Source organism: Staurois parvus, unplaced genomic scaffold (assembly GCF_062004578.1).
Source record: "Staurois parvus isolate SC_StPar_1 unplaced genomic scaffold, SC_StPar_1.0 ptg000151l, whole genome shotgun sequence".
Classification (NCBI taxonomy): domain Eukaryota; kingdom Metazoa; phylum Chordata; class Amphibia; order Anura; family Ranidae; genus Staurois; species Staurois parvus.
The window spans coordinates 3,553,318-3,571,900 of NW_028317947.1; positions in this window are offsets into that span (position 1 = coordinate 3,553,318).

Consider the following 18,583-nt stretch of genomic DNA (forward strand, 5'->3'; position numbering starts at 1 on the left):
AAAAATCAAATTTAGTCATAAATTTCTGCCAAAATGCATTCTGTGACATGTCTTTGCTAAAAAAAAACCCAATACGTGTAAATTAATTGGTTTACGTGAAAGTTATAGCGTTTACCAATGGCGGGAAAGATACTGGGATTTTTAGTTTTTTTTTATACTAATAATGGCGGCGATCAGCGACTTATGGCGGCGATCAGTGACTTATGGCGGCAATCAGTGACTTATGGCGGGACTGCGGCGGACATTCTGACATTGGGGGGTACTGACTTGGGGTCACTGACATCCCCAGTGACACCAATACAGTGATCAGTGCAAAAAAAAAACACTGACACTGTACTAATGGCACTGGGGAGGAAGGGGTTAAGTTTATTTTTCAGGGAAAGGGTTAACTGTGAGGGGAGTGTTTTATTGGGGGGGGTGTGTACTGCAGGGAACACTGATCAGGAGAGTGTCCTGGAGCTGTCAGGGAACTGACAGAAAGCACAGCTACTGCAGCTGTGATCTCTGTCAGCGATTGACGCCGATCGCCAACCGGCTGTGACCCGGCGACTGACATCTGCGGCTGTGATCGGCGGGACAGGTAGGGCGGCGGCGCGCCCCCTACCTGTTTACAAAACGCATGTTTTGAAACGTGTTTTTGCCCAGCCGTGCCGCCCTGCCGCCGTATTTATGCAGTGGCTGGGCGGCATGTGGTTAAATCAGCCCCAGAACCTGTGTAATTAATGTGTTCGGTTTTAAAGGGATGAGGTGACAACCCTACTAGAGACTGAGAGCTGAGGTGAAAGTGGAGCCCCACAGTTAACAGTGGAGTGTTTCCTCACGGCACTCAGACTTGGTTCACACCATTGCGAGAACACGTGCAGAGTTGCATTCCTTCCTGCTACACGCTGCTATTTTGCAGATATGTAGAGGCGCCATGAAGGCCCAGTCTACACTACCGCCATTTCAGATGCCGCTTCAGTCTGAGTGTTCTGTCGCTTGTAGCAAACGGTTGTGGCTCAGAGAAAAAGTACATAAGCTACTTTTCAGGCAGAATCGAGCATTTTTGTCCCCATAGACTTCAATGGAATAACCGACAAAGCGTGACCCGAGCATTTTGTAGCACATTTTCTGCTCAAACAGCATCTCTCTACCTCTTTTTTAGCAACACTCCACACCTTTTTAGTCGGAAAATGGCTGACAAAATATGTGACCCCCTAGGCCCAGTCTGCACTACTGCCATTTCAGATGCCGCCTCAGCCCCATTCACGCTCAACAAGTAAAAACCTATTGTTTTCCATAGCCCTTGTCCACACCCAGGGGCGGACTGACCATTTGGAAACTCGGGCACTGCCCGAGGGCCCGGGGTCAGTAGGGGGCCCCATGAGATGCCCCTTGTACCTTTTTCATAGGATTTTTTGAGTGTGGGCAAGGACACAGGGGCCCCATGATCCCCTATTGCCCGGGGGCCCCATGAGTTGTCAGTCCGCCCCTGTCCACATCTGATTGTTCTGTTGCTTGTAGCAAACCGATTGACGCTCAAAAAAAAAAAAAAGCACATAATCTACTTTTCAGGCAGAATTAAGCATTTTTGCCCCCATAGACTTCAATGGAAACACTGACAAAGTGTGACCTGAGCATTTTGTAGCACATTTTCTGCTCAAACAGCACCTTTCTGCCTCTTTTTCAGCAACACTCCACACCTTTTAGTCAAAAAATGCCTGAGAAAAAAATGTACATTTCGAAAAATGCTTGAAAATGTGACTTAGGTGTGAATGTAGCCTCACACAGAATCACCCGACTATGAAAATCACATTATTTTTAATGGTGGCCGTTCACATCAGTGCAACTAGTACATAGTACAGGTGCTACATTGCAGTGTACTTTTGGCAGCATAGACTTCAATGGAAACGCACCAAAAATGCAAGCACGTGTGTAGAAGTCAAGGTTCACATATACGCATTTTCCACTGCGTTTTGCAGAAACGTACAGTGGTCCATTTAACATGATTTCCTATGGGACAGGTTCACATCTCCACGTTTCCCCCGGTGTGTTTTTTGGAAAGGGACAGGGACTTTTTTAAATGCAAAATGTTGCATTCTTGGTTCAATAGACTTCAATGGAGATGCTGCAGAAAAGCATGTAGTGCGTTTTTGATGCGTTTTGCATTTTAATCTGCCCAGCAACAAGTTGAAAAAAAAACGCAAAAAGCATCAAGAATGCATGTGCAAAAACGCACCTCGAAAAGCACTGCAGAAACAGATCAAACGCAAACTGCATAGGTATGAACCTATAGTAAAGAATAAAGTTTAGAGGTTCAAATATATATTACTGTATCACCCAATATATGGCTTCCATCCAGTAGCCAAAAAATATCCAGACCAACAAAGAGATTTGTGAAAAGAGATTCACAAGAAAGTGGCTACATTATGGACAGAATGCGATATTCGGAAAAATTTCCAAAAAATTATGCTTTATTAAACATTAATGATTAACAATAGGGCAATCACCATCACCATCAGGTTTACCATCACCTCAGTATGAGACAATACACACAGACCTAAAACCATTTAAAATCACACCAAGACCGGTCTGGATATATATGTGCTGCAAAGGCAGTGACAAACTTAGTCTACTCTAGAGCATTTGCAGCACCACACATTGGTTACACTCCCTGTAGGAGGTTTTACAAAAAATTGTACCATAGATATAGATAATATATTTATCACATGCTATGCATAATAGCTAATACAGTTACCATGTGGAGAGAAACATAACCCTTAGCCTATTCAAGGCAATGTGGGTAAAAAATTGCATAAAGAGAGGGGATATACCCCAATAATATGAATATAGATTCATGCAGTACAACCCTATTGAGGCACATGTGGTTGGGGCCCATCTACCCTTGGTAGACGCAAATAGTTGCAAAAATTCTTATAGATGATAGAGTCCCTGTTGATGTCTTGATGGAATAATAAATGTAAATAGCAGAGCCCTGCTTTATATGGTTTCTTCACCACAGCGTGTGGGCTATAAACCACTTTGATATACGTAATAGAATGAGGCCCAATGGGTCTTCCGTTTGTTGCAATATATGCTGTATGCCTTGCATCTAGGTAATGCATCATAACGTCCCCATCCTGTAATAAGACAAATGATATAAGGACAGTCAATCTGGGTACTCCCGCTCTGATGTATATAATAGGTAACAAGAAGCCTTCTTCGTTATTCTTGTAACAGTCCACTCACCACCTGTGCCATGGGTAGTAAATAATGGAAATGTCCTTCACATGTACTGCTGTATTGATCCAGGGAACAACCGCTTACATCAGCCGACATCTCGCGGGTTCCATTCTCTCCAAGGCGCCTGTACAGCTTTGCATGACTCATGGCATGTGGAAATGGCCGCCTCCTTGTTGGTCGGCTTGCATAACGCCAATGCGCATGACCGGAAGTGACGTATCTGACGTATGACGTCAACGCGTTTCGCCGATGGGCGTATCTCACTCAGCTTCGTCATGACCAATCTTTGGACCAAGTCGGAACGGCACCAATATGACCGCTCTAATAGCGGACAATAGCGTGCGACTCGGCATACAATTTGCTAGTCTCCTGGCATGTAAATCGCACCTGATATGACCGGGGCTAAGGGTCTGTGTAGACAGGATTCGGGCTTGTGTCAATGACATCAGTTTAAGATGCTTCAGAGATCACTTGGAATTCATTAAGAGGTGCATTTGATGTGCAGTTGACCTGCTTTGGAAGGGGGGAGAGGGGTTGCAGTCCCCTAGAATCGTGTGGGAATGCAAAAGCCACGTGAAGAAACCTAAAGCCTATTGGCATAGGCCCTAATTCTTCTCCAAGAGAAAATATCTGTTTGGTTCTATTCAGTGTCCCATGGTAAACATACAGTAATATTAGGTGTAAAAATGACTGATGCAACTCAAAACTGAGGTATGTCCATAGTATAGTGTAAATGGAAATAAATGTCATGTACAGTTGCAAGAAAAAGTATGTGAACCCCTTGGGATTACGTGGAGTTTTGCATGAATTGGGCATAAAATGTGCTCTGAATGTCATCTAAGTCACAACAATAGAAGAACACAGTCTGCTGAACATAATACTACACAAAAATTAGATGTTGCCATGGTTTAATTGCACATAACATGTAAACATTCACAGTGCAGGGAGGAAAAAGTATGTGAAGCCCTAGCTTAATGACTTCTCCCAGAGCTAATTGGAGCCAGGAGTGAGCCAACCTTGACTGCAATCAGTTTGATGATATTGGATGTGTTGCTGACAGCTGTCCTGCCCTTAAAAAACACACACCTGTTTTGGGTTTACTGGTTTCAAGAAGCACTGTGTGATGTGAACCATGCCTTGCAGAAAAGAGCTCTCAGAAGACCTATGATCAAGAATTGTTGACTTGCATGAAGCTGGAAAGGGTTACAAAAGTATCTCCAAAAGCCTTGATGTTCATGTGTCCACGGTAAGACAGACTGTCTACAAATGGAGAAAGTTTAGCACTGTTGCTACTCTGCCTAGGCGTGGTCGTCCTGTAAAAATGACTGCAAGAGCACAGTGCAGAATGCTGCATGAGGTAAAGAAGAATCCCAGAGTGTCCGCTAAAGACCTACAGAAATCTCTGGCACATGCTAACATTTTTGTTGACACATCTACAATAAGGAAAACATTAAACAAGAATGGAGTACATGGGAGGACACCACGGAGGAAGCCATTGCTGTCCAAAAAGAATATTGCAGCACGTTTGAAGTTTGCAAAAGAGCACCTGGATGTTCCACAGCACTACTGGCAAAATATACTGTGGACAGATGAAACCAAGATTGAGTTGTTTGGGAAGAACACACAACACTATGTGTGGAGAAAAAAAGGCACAGCACACCAACATCAAAACCTCATCCCCACTGTAAAACATGGCGGAGAGAGCATCATGGTTTGGGGCTGCTTTGCTGCCTCAGGGCCTGGACGGATTGTTGTCATTGATGGGAAAATGAATTCCAGAGTTTATCAAGACATTTTGCAGGAAAACGTACGACCATCTGTCCGCCAACTGAAGCTCCACAGAGGATGGGTGATGCAACAGGACAATGACCCAAAGCATACAAGTCATTCAACAAAACAATGGCTGCAACAGCACAGAATACGCCTTCTGGAGTGGCCCAGTCAGAGTCCTGACCTCAACCCCATTGAAATGCTGTGGCATGACCTTAAGAGAGTGATTCACACCAGACATCCCAAGAATATTGCTACACTGAAACAGTTTTGTGAAGAGGAGTGGTCCAAAATGACTCCAGATCATTGTGCAGGTCTGATCTGCAACTACAGGAAACGTTTGGTTGAGGTTATTGCTGCCAAAGGAGGGTCAACCAGTTATTAAGTCCAAAGGTTCACATACTTTTTCCTCCCTGCACTGTGAATGTTTACATGTTATGTGCAATTAAACCATGGCAACATCTAATGTTTGTGTAGTATTATGTTCAGCAGACTGTGTTCTTCTATTGTTGTGACTTAGATGACGTTCAGAGCACATTTTATGCCCAATTCATGCAAAACTCCACGTAATCCCAAAGGGTTCACATACTTTTTCTTGCAACTGTAGAAACATCAAGTCTGTTCAATTGTATTAAGTATGAAATGTATTAGTGTGAACAGTAAAATATAAAAACTAAAAAATAATGCTAACCTTTTTAAATATGTTATTAACATAGGCCCTGTCTCTACAGTTCCTCCTTTCTCTGCGGGTGTCCAAGTTGCAGCAGCAACCCTGTTTTATTTAATTGGCTGTGAAGCTACATTTGAAATTTTGTTTAGTTCAGAAATACAAACATTTATTCTGTAGTGCTTAGGTGTGTTAACAACATGTTTAACCACTTGCCCTCCAGAGGATTTACGCCCCTTCCTGACCAGGCCATTTTTTGCGATATGGCGCTGTGTTACTTTAACAGACAATTGCACAGTCATGCAACGCTGCACTCAAATGAAATTTATGGGGGGTTCTCATAAATTTTTGACTGGGGCATCTGGGGCGATCAAAGGGTTAACTGTGTGTTGTTTTAACTGTAAGCACACTGCTTTGTGGTGCCAATATTTAAAAAGGGGTCAAAATCTAAAAAGTAATTATAGACCTGTTAGTTTAAATTCTATAGTTGGAAAGGTAATGGAGAGTTTAACTGCCTCCCGCTCAGCATATAAGGTAATGATGGGCGCAAGGCGGTTCTCTTGTTCTGGGAGGACGTCATATGACGTCCTCCCACCCTAACCGCGCAGGCGCGCTCCGGGAGTGCACAGCGCGGCGATCGATGGTGCGCTGTGTCCCTTGGACACAGCGGATCACTGATCAATGGAAAGAGCCGAAGATGTCGGCTCAGTCATGTGATCAGCTGTGTCCAATCACAGCTGATCACATGTAAATACGGAAATGCCGGTTATTAGCATTTCTCTCCTCACGAACTGTCACGCTGACAGCACGAGAGGAGAGGGGACATGTACACTGATCATCAGGGCCCAAAAAAGGGGGGAAAATGTCAGTGCGTCTTATGAAGCGAATGTAAAGCGGCCGGTCCGGTATTTCTGCCGCCACCATGTCAGAATATCGGGCCGGCCGCTCAGCTCTTCTCTCCTGCAGGACCTTACCTGTTCCTCGCCCCAGCGCTGCAGTCTTCCCGCGGCGGCTTCTGTGACAGCCGGGTGCCCACTGCTCATGCGTGAATGGTCCGGCGTCTTCTGGGACACATGACAGGTCTCAGAAGGCTGCGGGCCATTCACAAAGCGCAGCGCTTCTCGCGCATGCGCAGTGGACACCCGGCTGTCACAGAAGCCGCCGCAGGAAGAAGAAGGAAGGACAACTCCGCGGAAGTGGGAGCGGGTACCTGTCAAATTCAGGTACCCGTTCCCCCTCCCTCCCCAAAGGTCCGCAGTCTCTGGTAATCTAATTTACTGTCTGCAGTCTCTGGTCATCTGTACTATGTCCACAGTCTCTGGTCATTCCCTGTACTATGTCCGCAGACTCTAGTCATTCCCTGTACTATGTCCGCAGTCTCTGGTCATCCCCTGTACTATGTCCGCAGTCTCTGGTCATCTCCTGTAGTATGTCCGCAGTCTCTGGTCATCTCCTGTACTATGTCCGCAGTCTCTGGTCATCTCCTGTACTATGTCCGCAGTCTCTGGTCATCTCCTGTCCTGTGTCCGCAGTCTCTGGTCATCTACTGTACTGTGTCCGCAGTCTCTGGTCATCTCCTGTACTGTGTCCGCAGTCTCTGGTCATCTCCTGTACTGTACTGTGTCCGCAGTCTCTGGTCATCTCCTGTACTGTGTCCGCAGTCTCTGGTCATTCCCTGTACTATGTCCGCAGTCTCTGGTCATCTCCTGTACTGTGTCCGCAGTCTCTGGTCATCTCCTGTACTGTGTCCGCAGTCTCTGGTCATCTCCTGTATTGTGTCCGCAGTCTCTGGTTATCTCCTGTACTGTGTCCGCAGTCTCTGGTCATCTCCTGTACTGTGTCTGCAGTCTCTGGTCATCCCCTGTACTGTGTCCGCAGTCTCTGGTCTTCCCCTGTACTGTGTCTGCAGTCCATTGGTTCAGAATATTTTTTTTATTGTTTTTCTCCTCTAAAACCTAGGCGTGTCTTATGTTCAGGTGCGTCTTATGGAGCGAAAAATACGGTATTTACAAAAAACTTGTTTTTTTCAAAATTTTCAGTTGTTTTTGGTTTGTTTAGCAAAAAATAAAAAACCCAGAGGTGATTAAATACCACCAAAAGAAAGCTCTATCTGTCTCAAAAAAATGATAAAAATTTCATATGGGTACAGTGTTGCATGACCGCGCAATTGTCATTCAAAGTGCAACATCGCTGAAAGCTGAAAACTGGCCTGGGCAGGAAGGGGGTATAAGTGCCCTGTAGGCAAGTGGTTAATAAAAGACCACATAGATAAGTTCTTGCTGGAGAAATATATTTTAAGCAACAGACAGCATGGATCATGAAAGACAGAAGTTGTCAAACAATCTGATTTCTTTTTATGAGGTGGTGAGTAAAACCTTGGTCAGAGGGGTGGCGGTGGACGTGGTATACTTGGATTTTGCAAAAGCGTTTGACACAGTCCCCCACACATGGCTAATGTGTAAGGTAAAGTCTATAGTCTTGGAAAAATCTGTATGTAAATGGATAGAAAACAGTAGTGGTTAATGATTCATACTCTGAATGGTCTGGGGTCAGGGGCGGACTGACCATTCGAGCTCTAGGGCACTGCCCAAGGGCCCCGTGTCAGTAGGGGGCCCATGAGATGCCCCTGGTACCTTTTATAGGCGCTCACATTATTGACGATAATCTAGGCAGACAACCATGGAGGAAGCTGACTGGGAGCCCAGGATATGGGGAAGAGACCGGAGAGGAGGAGCTAATGATGAGTGAGTAATCCTCAATCCTTGCCATACCCGGAAATGTACATGGGTCAGTCCGGGTACACACACAGCACATGCTGGGAATCCAGGCGGAAACCCAGTCATGTCACCCCTTCCGTCTCTTCAAGCTGTGCTGTCTGTGCCCCCAGCGAGGATGGCAGAGCCGGCTGTGTGCCCGGACAGGATGTGCAGGAAGCAGCTGAAAGGCAAGCAGCTGGGAGAAAGTGAGGATGGGGAGGGACAGTCTCACTCCCCTTTCTCTGAACCCCCCTCTCTTCCCCCAACTCTCTCACCCCCTCTCTCTTTCACCTCCCTCTATCTCACCCCTGTCTCTCATCCCCCTATTTCACCCCTACCCCCCTCTTTCTGTCACCCCCTTCTCTCTCTCACCCCCACCCCTCTCTCTCTCACACCCTCTTTCTCTCAACCTCCCACCCTCTCTCTCTTTCTCACGCCATCTTTCTTTCACCCACCCCCAACCCTACCCCCTTCTTTCTTTCACCCCCCCTCTCTCTATCACCCCCACCTCTCTCACCCCCTCTTTCTCTCACCCCCCCACCCTCTCTCTCACTCTCTTCACTGCCTCTCTTTCTCACCCCTTCTCTTTTTTTACCCCTTTTATCTCACCCCTCTCTGTTCCCCCCTCTTTCTCTCACCCACCTCTTTCTTTCACCCTCTTTCTCTCCTACCCGCGCTTGTGGATGCCTCCGGACAAAGACCGTGCTCACGCCCCCGGCCCGCCCCCAGTTGCCAGGACGACCGGAGAGCATCCTGCATCAGCTTAAGAGGCTGATGCCGGGCTCTCCGATCATCCATTCCGCTGTGCAGTCACGGAGGGAGCCCAGCTGAGGCGGGACCCTCTTGACCAGACGGTGCCTGAGACCCCCAAGCCTAGGGGGAGATCGCCTGCCACTTGCCTGAGACCCCAGCTAAGGGGAGGTTACCTGCTACCTGCCTGAGACCCCCAAGCCTAGGGGGAGATTGCCTGCCACCTGCCTGAGACCTCAGCTGAGGGGAGATTACCTGCCAGCTGCCTGAGACCCCCAAGCCTAGGGGGAGATCGCCTGCCACCTCCCTAATACACCAGCTAAGGGGAGATTACCTGCCAGCTGCCTGAGACCCCAGTCCAGGGGGAGACCGCCTGCCAGCCTAAAGGAAGAGGCCACTTGCCTATTCCGGACCCCAACAGATACCTCTGACCTACTTTCTTATCCCTGGGAGACCAGGCACCCTGTCGGATCCGTGAGCATATGCTTTTCCCTGTTTTACCTAAACCGTTCTTGTGATGACCCCCCCTGTTGGATTACAATCTGCTACAGAGACTTTTTCTTGGCTCTCGGTACTGGACTATAAGTGTTTTAGCCCCTCCTTGCTGCCCCTTACTGGCAAGGTCACGCTCCCTGCAATCCCTCCATTCAGTGACTGTCATCTTTTTGTCTCAATAAAGCTTTGTGCGTTTGCCATCTACTCTGTGTGTTCTGTCCTGCCTACCCTCCGTCACAGTAGGATTATAACTTTTTTTTTTTAATGGTTGCACAGGATGGACTTTTGTCTTTTTTCAGCCAGACTGACTATGTAACTATGTATGGCTCTGCTATGCAGAGCCATACAAAACAGTGTGCAGAAGCTGACAGGGGAGAGATCTGTATTGTTTACATACAGGCCTCTCCCCCATTGGAAATCCTTTGGGATTCCCTGGTGCTAGCTGGGAATCGCCAGCCGGGACCTGGTGATTGACAACAGAGGCTGCGAATGGTGGCGTGGGTAGGGCACGTGTGCAGCTCTCACGTGCCCCCTACCCGGAACTGCAAAATCACATATATATATGTGTGATTTTACGCACATGTGCCGCCCTGTAGCAGTATTTCTGTATACTAACATTTCTGTGAGGAAATTGGAAACCATTTGATACTAAACTATATTTGCATGGGAAGCAGAATAAGGTACCCAGGAACCCACTGAATGCTCTCCATAAGATGAAGACTGAAAGCAAGCAAATGGATAAAAATACAGTTTGCAGTGTCATTATATGCTGACGGCTCAACACTTGTTCTTTGTATGACCACTGTTGAGCAGTCTTTTTTTCCTCCAAAGGATGCAAAAACCTGGGCTAGAAAGTGGCCCATAACATGAGTAACGGGAGGAGCGTAGCAAATTTTATAGTAGTGCATGAGGCCTTGGCACTGGAATGAGATGTATTTCATTAGTTTATAAAAACTGCAAACCACAGGGAAGACCTCAGCAGTATGATAATCTCCTAAATATCCAATGAGAAAGAAGCTGCAAAGCTATATACAGTCAGGTCCATAAATATTGGGACATTGACACAATTCTAACATTTTTGGCTCTATACACCACCACAATGGATTTGAAATTAAACAAACAAGATGTGCTTTAACTGCAGACTGTCAGCTTTAATTTGAGGGTATTTACATCCAAATCAGGTGAATGGTGTAGGAATTACAACAGTTTGCATATGTGCCTCCCACTTGTTAAGGGACCAAAAGTAATGGGACAATTGGCTTCTCAGCTCTTCCATGGCCAGGTGTGTGATATTCCCTCATTATCCCAATTACAATGAGCAGATAAAAGGTCAAGAGTTCATTTCAAGTGTGCTATTTGCATTTGGAATCTGTTGCTGTCAACTCTCAAGATGAGATCCAAAGAGCTGTAGCTATCAGTGAAGCAAGCCATCATTAGGCTAAAAAACAAAACAAACCCATTAGAGAGATAGCAAAAACATTAGGCGTGGCCAAAACAACTGTTTGGAACATTCTTAAAAAGAAGGAACGCACTGGTGAGCTCAGCAACACCAAAAGACCCGAAAGACCATGGAAAACAACTGTGGTGGATGACCGAAGAATTCTTTCCCTGGTGAAGAAAACACCCTTCACAACACTTGGCCAGATCAAGAACACTCTCCAGGAGGTAGGTGTATGTGTGTCAAAGTCAACAATCAAGAGAAGACTTCACCAGAGTGAATACAGAGGGTTCACCACAAGATGTAAACCATTGGTGAGCCTCAAAAACAGGAAGGCCAGATTAGAGTTTGCCAAATGACATCTAAAAAAGCCTTCACAGTTCTGGAATAACATCCTATGGACAGATGAGACCAAGATCAACTTGTACCAGAGTGATGGGAAGAGAAGAGTATGGAGAAGGAAAGGAACTGCTCATGATCCTAAGCATACCACCTCATCAGTGAAGCATGGTGGTGGTAGTGTCATGGCGTGGGCATGTATGGCTGCCAATGGAACTGGTTCTCTTGTATTTATTGATGATGTGACTGCTGACAAAAGCAGCAGGATAAATTCTGAAGTGTTTCGGGCAATATTATCTGCTCATATTCAGCCAAATGCTTCACAACTCATTGGACGCCGCTTCACAGTGCAGATGGACAATGACCCAAAGCATACTGCAAAAGCAACCAAAGAGTTTTTTAAAGGAAAGAAGTGGAATGTTATGCAATGGCCAAGTCAATCACCTGACCTGAATCCGATTGAGCATGCATTTCACTTGCTGAAGGGAAAATGCCCCAAGAACAAGCAGGATCTGAAGACAGTTGCAGTAGAGGCCTGGCAGAGCATCCCCAGGGATGAAACCCAGTGTCTGGTAATGTCTATGCATTCCAGACTTCAGGCTGTAATTGACTGCAAAGGGTTTGCAACCAAATATTAAAAAGTGAAAGTTTGATTTATGATTATTATTCTGTTCCATTACGTTTGGTCCCTTAACAAGTGGGAGGCACATATGTAAACTGTTGTAATTCCTACACCGTTCACCGGATTTGGATGTAAATACCCTCAAATTAAAGCTGACAGTCTGCAGTTAAAGCACATCTTGTTCGTTTCATTTCAAATCCATTGTGGTGGTGTATAGAGCCAAAAATGTTAGAATTGTATCGATGTCCCAATATTTATGGACCTGACTGTAAGTGAACAATGCAATGACCTCCTAGCTATGCAGCATGGTAGGGGTGTATGAATAATTCAAGTAACTAAACCGGGCCTTGAAATTTCCACTCGCCTGCTCGCATTGTTGAGTGGAAATTATGGTGGGGGCGAGTGTGTCCCCGGGGCCGTCTTGCCGAGCAGGCTCGGAACTCAAGGCTGGATCTGTCACTCACACTGAGAGCTGTCAGATTGCTCAATAGTTGAACAAAGTGAAAGCAAAGGAAGGAGTGTGTGCTGTGCTCTCTGCCTCCCTGTCTTTATGTAAACCTACATGTATGGGTGGTTTGATCAGATTCAGGATTATGTGGTTTTTATGGGTAGTAGAGTATGGGGCACTTGAGGTATTTCTGGGTTGGATAGTAGGTAGGATATGCTTGGTAGAGTTATGGGTTTGTGGGTGAAAGATTACGGGGGGTGATGGTTGTATGCGGTGCATGGTCTAAGTATGATGGAGTGTTTAGGGGGACATTGGAGGCCTTGATGTAATGTGGGGGGACTCTGGGGACCCTGATGTAATGTGGGTAACATTTAACAGTGTCATTTCATGAAATAATTTACAAGGGCATGTTTAGGGGCGGAATTAGGGGTGTAGCAGGGTAGGGGTTGGGTGGGGCAACTGGTGGTGAGTAACTCTTAAGGCCTGGCTAGTAGCTCAGGACTTGAAATTTGAAGCCCTGATCTAAACCATATTAGAACCTTTTTAGCAGGTAAAACACTTCAGATATTCTGTACAGATTTCAACTTTGTACATTAGTCCATAAGGACTGTCCTCTGCTGAACATTTTTGTTTTGGCATTGGACATTTAAGGGACAAGACTTGCTGGAAGAAATGGACTTATTTTTGATTTTGATTATTCTTAGGTTCTATGTCCTGCATACATCCTGAGCCTTGGATCCAGTGTCCTCCCCAGGAACAAAGTAATCTGGAGATGAGCTCAAATTATGTCGGTATGACAAGGTGTCTGCACTTTACCAATAATATTTGTTTGTGATTTTGGTGGTCCGGGTCACCGCCCCGACATACTGGCATCGCAGCTCCCCTAGGTCATTTCCGAGCAGAACATCTGCCGGGAGGCCGCCCATGACGCCGATCTGGCACTGTTGCTCCCCGAATCCATAATCGAGGTGTACGGATGCCCTGGGGATATGATGTCTGGCTCCTCCTGCCAGCTCAATGGCAAATCCAGGGCCGGGTTGGATGGCTTCTGGCCGGATCACTTGGGGGTCAGCGATGGTCAAGAAGGCCTCCGTATCTCAAAAACCGGTGGCGAGGTGTCCGTCCACCCGCATGGTTTGCAGGTGGCGTTGCTTCTAGGCAGGGTAGGTAGCCCCCAGGGGGGTGAACACTGTAGACTCCCTGGGGGTCGTTGGCTTCTGGGGGGTTCATCCACTCGCCGGGAGGCGGGGGCAGGGGTTCTTCTGCGTGATGTAGCTCCAGGTAGTGGACCGGACGGTTGAAACGATGGCTTCGGGAGGTGGAGCAGTTGGCTTGGAGGTGCCCTGGCTGGTTGCACCCGTAGCAGCGGCGGTCCATGGGTAGCCCTGTGAACCGGGCTCTGGGTGGCGGCCCTGCGGGGTTGGCAGTTGTAGGTGGGGGGGCCGTCTTGGCAGAGGTGGTGGCAGGATGAAGAGGTGGCCAGACGGGGCCCTTGGCGGCTCAAGGGCCCACCGTTTACAATGGGGGCTTGATGGCCAGGATCTCATTGGCCAGGGCAGCGACCTTTGAAAGGGTGGTAGGGGCTCTTTCTCTTACCCATCCGCGCACCTCCGCCGGGCATTGGTTGTAGAATTGCTCCTTCAGGAAGGCCTGAAGGATCTCTTCTGTTGTGCGGGCCTGCTCCCCTTCTAGCCAGCAGGACTGCAACATCTTGTGTGCATACATTCAATAGGACGGCTCAGCATGGCAGGGAAGGTCGTGGAAGCGCACCCGGTGCACTTCTGGGGTCACCGCGTAATACTCCAACACAGTCTGTTTGACCCGGGCGTAATCTTGGGTGTGCAAGTAATCCAGAGTGCGGTAAGCTGCGGCCGCACCCCCTTCTAGCAGACCCACGAGGTGCCGTATCCAATCCGTGCTTGGTACCTCCATGAGCTGGCACTGCTGCTCAAAGTCCTGAAAGAACCCCTCCACATCCCCCGTGGCTTTGTTGAAGGTTTTAAAGTCCTTGCCGCTGACCCGGGGAGGGAGGTAACCCGAGGTCCTGGGGCTGGAAGGACAGCTTAGTTCACAGTGGCTTCCTTGGCTCTCTCTTTCGTGCGTCCTCCGGATAGCCTCTCGCTTGTACTCTACTGTAGCGTCTGGCCCCAGGAGGGCCATCTTTTCCTCCACCTGAGTAAGCCAGGGGCTTTTGGGACCTGAGTCATGGCATGCTGGGGAGGCTGGGGTTGGTCTGCTCTCCTCCCTTGCTGGGGCGTCTTGGGTGTCAGCTTCCTCAATGGCTGTGACCAGATCATCTTTGGCTAGGCCCCTCCAGGTAAGAGACAGCTCCTTGGCCCTTTCCTGCAGACATGATATAGTCCACTTTCTGTATTCGCTTGACCGGGCCTGTTCCCCCATCAGCTGGCTTTCGCTGTCTGCCATCTCCTTAGTGTTCTGATCTCACCGCTGCCAACCAGTATGTGACGGAGGGTAGGCAGGACAGAACACACAGAGTAGATGGCAAACGCACAAAGCTTTATTGAGACAAAAAAGGATGACAGTCACTCAATAGGGGGGTTCGCAGTGAGGGTGACACTCGCCGGTAGGGGAACAGCAAGGAGGGGCTAAAACACTTGTAGTCCAGTACGGGGGGGGGCAAATAAAAAGTCTCTGTAGCAGATTGTAATCCAACAGGGGGAGTAGGGGGGTCAGCACGGGAACAGTTCAAGTAAAACAAGGAAAAGCATATGCTCACGGATTCGACAGGGTGCCTGGTCTCCTAGGGATAAAAAAGTAGGACACAGGTACCTGTTGGGGTCCGGACTAAGCGAGTGGCCTCTCTCTTTAGGCTGGCAGGCGATCTCCCCTTAGGCTTGGGGGTCTCAGGCAGGTAGCAGGTAATCTGCCCTTGGCTGGGGTCTCAGGCAGGTGGCAGACGATCTCCCCCTAGGCTTGGGGGTCTCAGGCAGGTAGCAGGTAATCCCCCCTTAGCTGGGGTCTCAGGCAGGTGTGGGCGATCTCCCCCTAGACTTGGGGGTCTCAGGCAGAGTCTGGTCACAAGGGTCCCACCGCAGCTGGGCTCCCTCCGTGACTGCACAGGGGAATGGATGATCGGAGATCCCGGCATCAGCCTCTTAAGCTGATGCAGGATGCTCTCCAGTCGTCCCGGCAACGAGGCACACCCCCTGGACACGGGCCGCGCTTTCATGAACTCCTCGTGCCCCCGCGCTGCGGACGCTGTGATCTGGAACATCTCTGCAGGGGATTCACACCTCTCTGCAGAGAGGTGTGAACCTCGCTATCCTGTTCTTTGTGCCTACCTCGAGCCAGGGAATGCTCAGAGGCTCTGTTTTGAAGTTTTTCACTTTTAAAACACACAATAAAAAGAAGTTTAAAAGAAAAAAATATGAAAATGACAATCCTGCCTTCAGAAACACATTGGCACTTCCTAAAGATACTTTGGCTACCCAACTCCTGCCATCAAATAGAGTATATCATTATTATTATTATTATTATACAGTATTTATAAAGCGCCAACAGTTCGCTCAGTGCTGTAAATTACAAAGGGAGACAGAACATGCGACAGTACGAAAACAATACAATGTGATACACAAGGGGTTCGAGGGCCCTGCTCTATCGAGCTTACAATCTAGGAGGGAGGGGATAGTGGTACAGGAGGAGATAGCTGTGGGGAAATGGAGTGGTAGGAAGAGTGGAGGAGGTCGGCAATTAGCAGGGGTTGGGGTAGGCTTCCCTGAAGAGGTGAGTTTTCAGGGTGCGCCTAAATGAGAGGAGAGTAGGTAATAGTCTGATGGATTGGGGTAGGGAGTTCCAGAGGATAGGTGATGTCCTGGAGAAATCCTGGAGGCGGGCAAGGGAGGAGGAGACCAGGGAACTAGAGAGAAGGAGGTCTTGAGAGGAGCGGAGTGTGCGTGTTGGGTGGTACTTGGATATTAAGTCGGTGATGTAGTTTGATGGACAACTTTGTATGTCAGTGTTAGGATTTTGAATTTGATCCGTTGTGCAATCGGAAGCCAGTGGAGGGATTGGCAGAGGGGGGTGGCGGAAACGGAGCAGTTGGTGAGGTGAATGAGTCTGGCTGCCGTGTTCAGGATCGACTGAAGCGGGGATAGCCTGTGGCGAGGCAGGCCAGTGAGGAGGGAGTTGCAGTAATCGAGTCATGATATGATGAGGGAGTGGATGAGCTGTTTAGTGGTTTTTGGGGTTAGGAACGTGCGGATTTTGGCGATGTTGCAGAGGTGGAGTCTGCATGAGATTGTTAGTGATTGGACTTGGGGCTGGAAGGATAGGTTGGAGTCCAGAATGACACCAAGTACTCTGGATTGCAGGGCGGGCCTGATAGTGGCATTGTTGGACGTGATGGAGAAGTCAGTGGGGGGTGGTGTGCGAGCTGGGGGGAAGACTAGGAGCTCGGTTTTGGAGAGGTTCAGTTTAAGGAAGTGGAGCGACATCCAGTCTGATATGTCGTTCAGTAGGTTTGTGATTCGGGCGGAGACAGAGGGGGTGAGGCGAGGGTTAGAGAGATAGATTTGGGTGTCGTCGGCATAGAGGTGGTAGTTGAAGCCGTGAGAGTGTATGAGTTGGCCAAGGGAGGAGGTGTAGATGGAGAAGAGAAGAGGCCTGAGGACGGAGCCTTGAGGGACCCCAACAGAGAGGGGGAGCGAGGGGGAGGTGGTAGCGTTATAGGTAACGCTGAAGGAGCATTGTGATAGGTAGGACGAGAGCCAGGAGAGAGCAGAATCTCTGAGGCCGAGGGAGTGTAGTTTTTTGAGGAGGAGGGGGTGGTCGACTGTGTTGAAGGCAGCCGAGAGGTCGAGGAGTAGGAGCACTGAATAGTGGCCATTTAGCTTTGGCGGTTAGAAGGTCGTTGGAGAGTTTGAGTAAAGCAGTTTCGGTGGAGTGTAGGGGACGAAAGCCGGACTGTAGGGGATCGAGGATGTTGTTGTCGTTGAGGTGAGAGCTTAGGCGATTTTTTTTTTTTTTTAATTTAAATATTTATTAAATTTTTCATATTAATACAAAAACCCAAAAAGGGAAATAATTCTCATACAAATAAACATTTATAACATTTCTACCTTTCCCTTACTAAAAAACTCTTTTCTTTCCCATCCCACTACCCCCCCCTTCCCGCCCCTCATCCCCCCTCCTCCCCCTCTGCAGACTCTAGCCCATTCTAATCTCTTGAGGCTTGTTAATTATTTGCTAACATCCTAGTTCATATTTTCCTATATTTCTCTTTCAATCCTGCTCTTTCCCACTTTTCCCATCTCCTAAAATAAACTCTCATCCTATCTTCCTGCATATGGTATGATCTTTCCATTCTACCTATCTGGTTTACTCTATTAATCCAGTCTTCCTCCTTCGGTACCTCAGATTTCCGCCAAAACTTAGGTATCAGCCCTTTTGCCGCATTCAAGAAGTACCATATACCTGAATCTTTATATTTATTTACAGATGTCTCCACATTGTGTAGGAGGCACGTCGTTGGGTCTAACCCTATGTCAATTTCAGTTATTTCTTCAATCAATTTGACTATTGTCTTCCAAAAAGCCTGGATTTTCGGACATTCCCACCATATGTGAAACACCGTGCCTATCTCTCCACATCCTCTCCAACACATATTTGTATTTTCCCCATTCATTTTGTGCTCTACACTCGGTGTAATATGCCATCGTGTCACACACTTATAGTTAACCTCAACCTCTCTCATACTAACATTATCGTGTATCAATCTAAACATCTTTCTCTGTCTATCTTCATCAAACCCAACTCCCATATCCCTTTCCCATTTTGTTATAAAAATTAACTTTGTGTTTGTGTCTAATTCTGTGAGTATTCTATACACTTTTGAAATACCGTGCTTCCCATCCCTATGTGTCTCTAACAACCTTTCAAACATATTCCACTCCTGTTTTAATCTCAGGGGTTTCGGTAGATTTCCAATAAAACATTTCAATTGATGATATTTCCACTCATCTATTCTAATAAAAATATCTCCCTTCTTCTCTATTAAATCTTTAAGTGATCTCAATTCCCCCTCCACCAAAACATCTCTCAGTTGGGTATCCTCCTT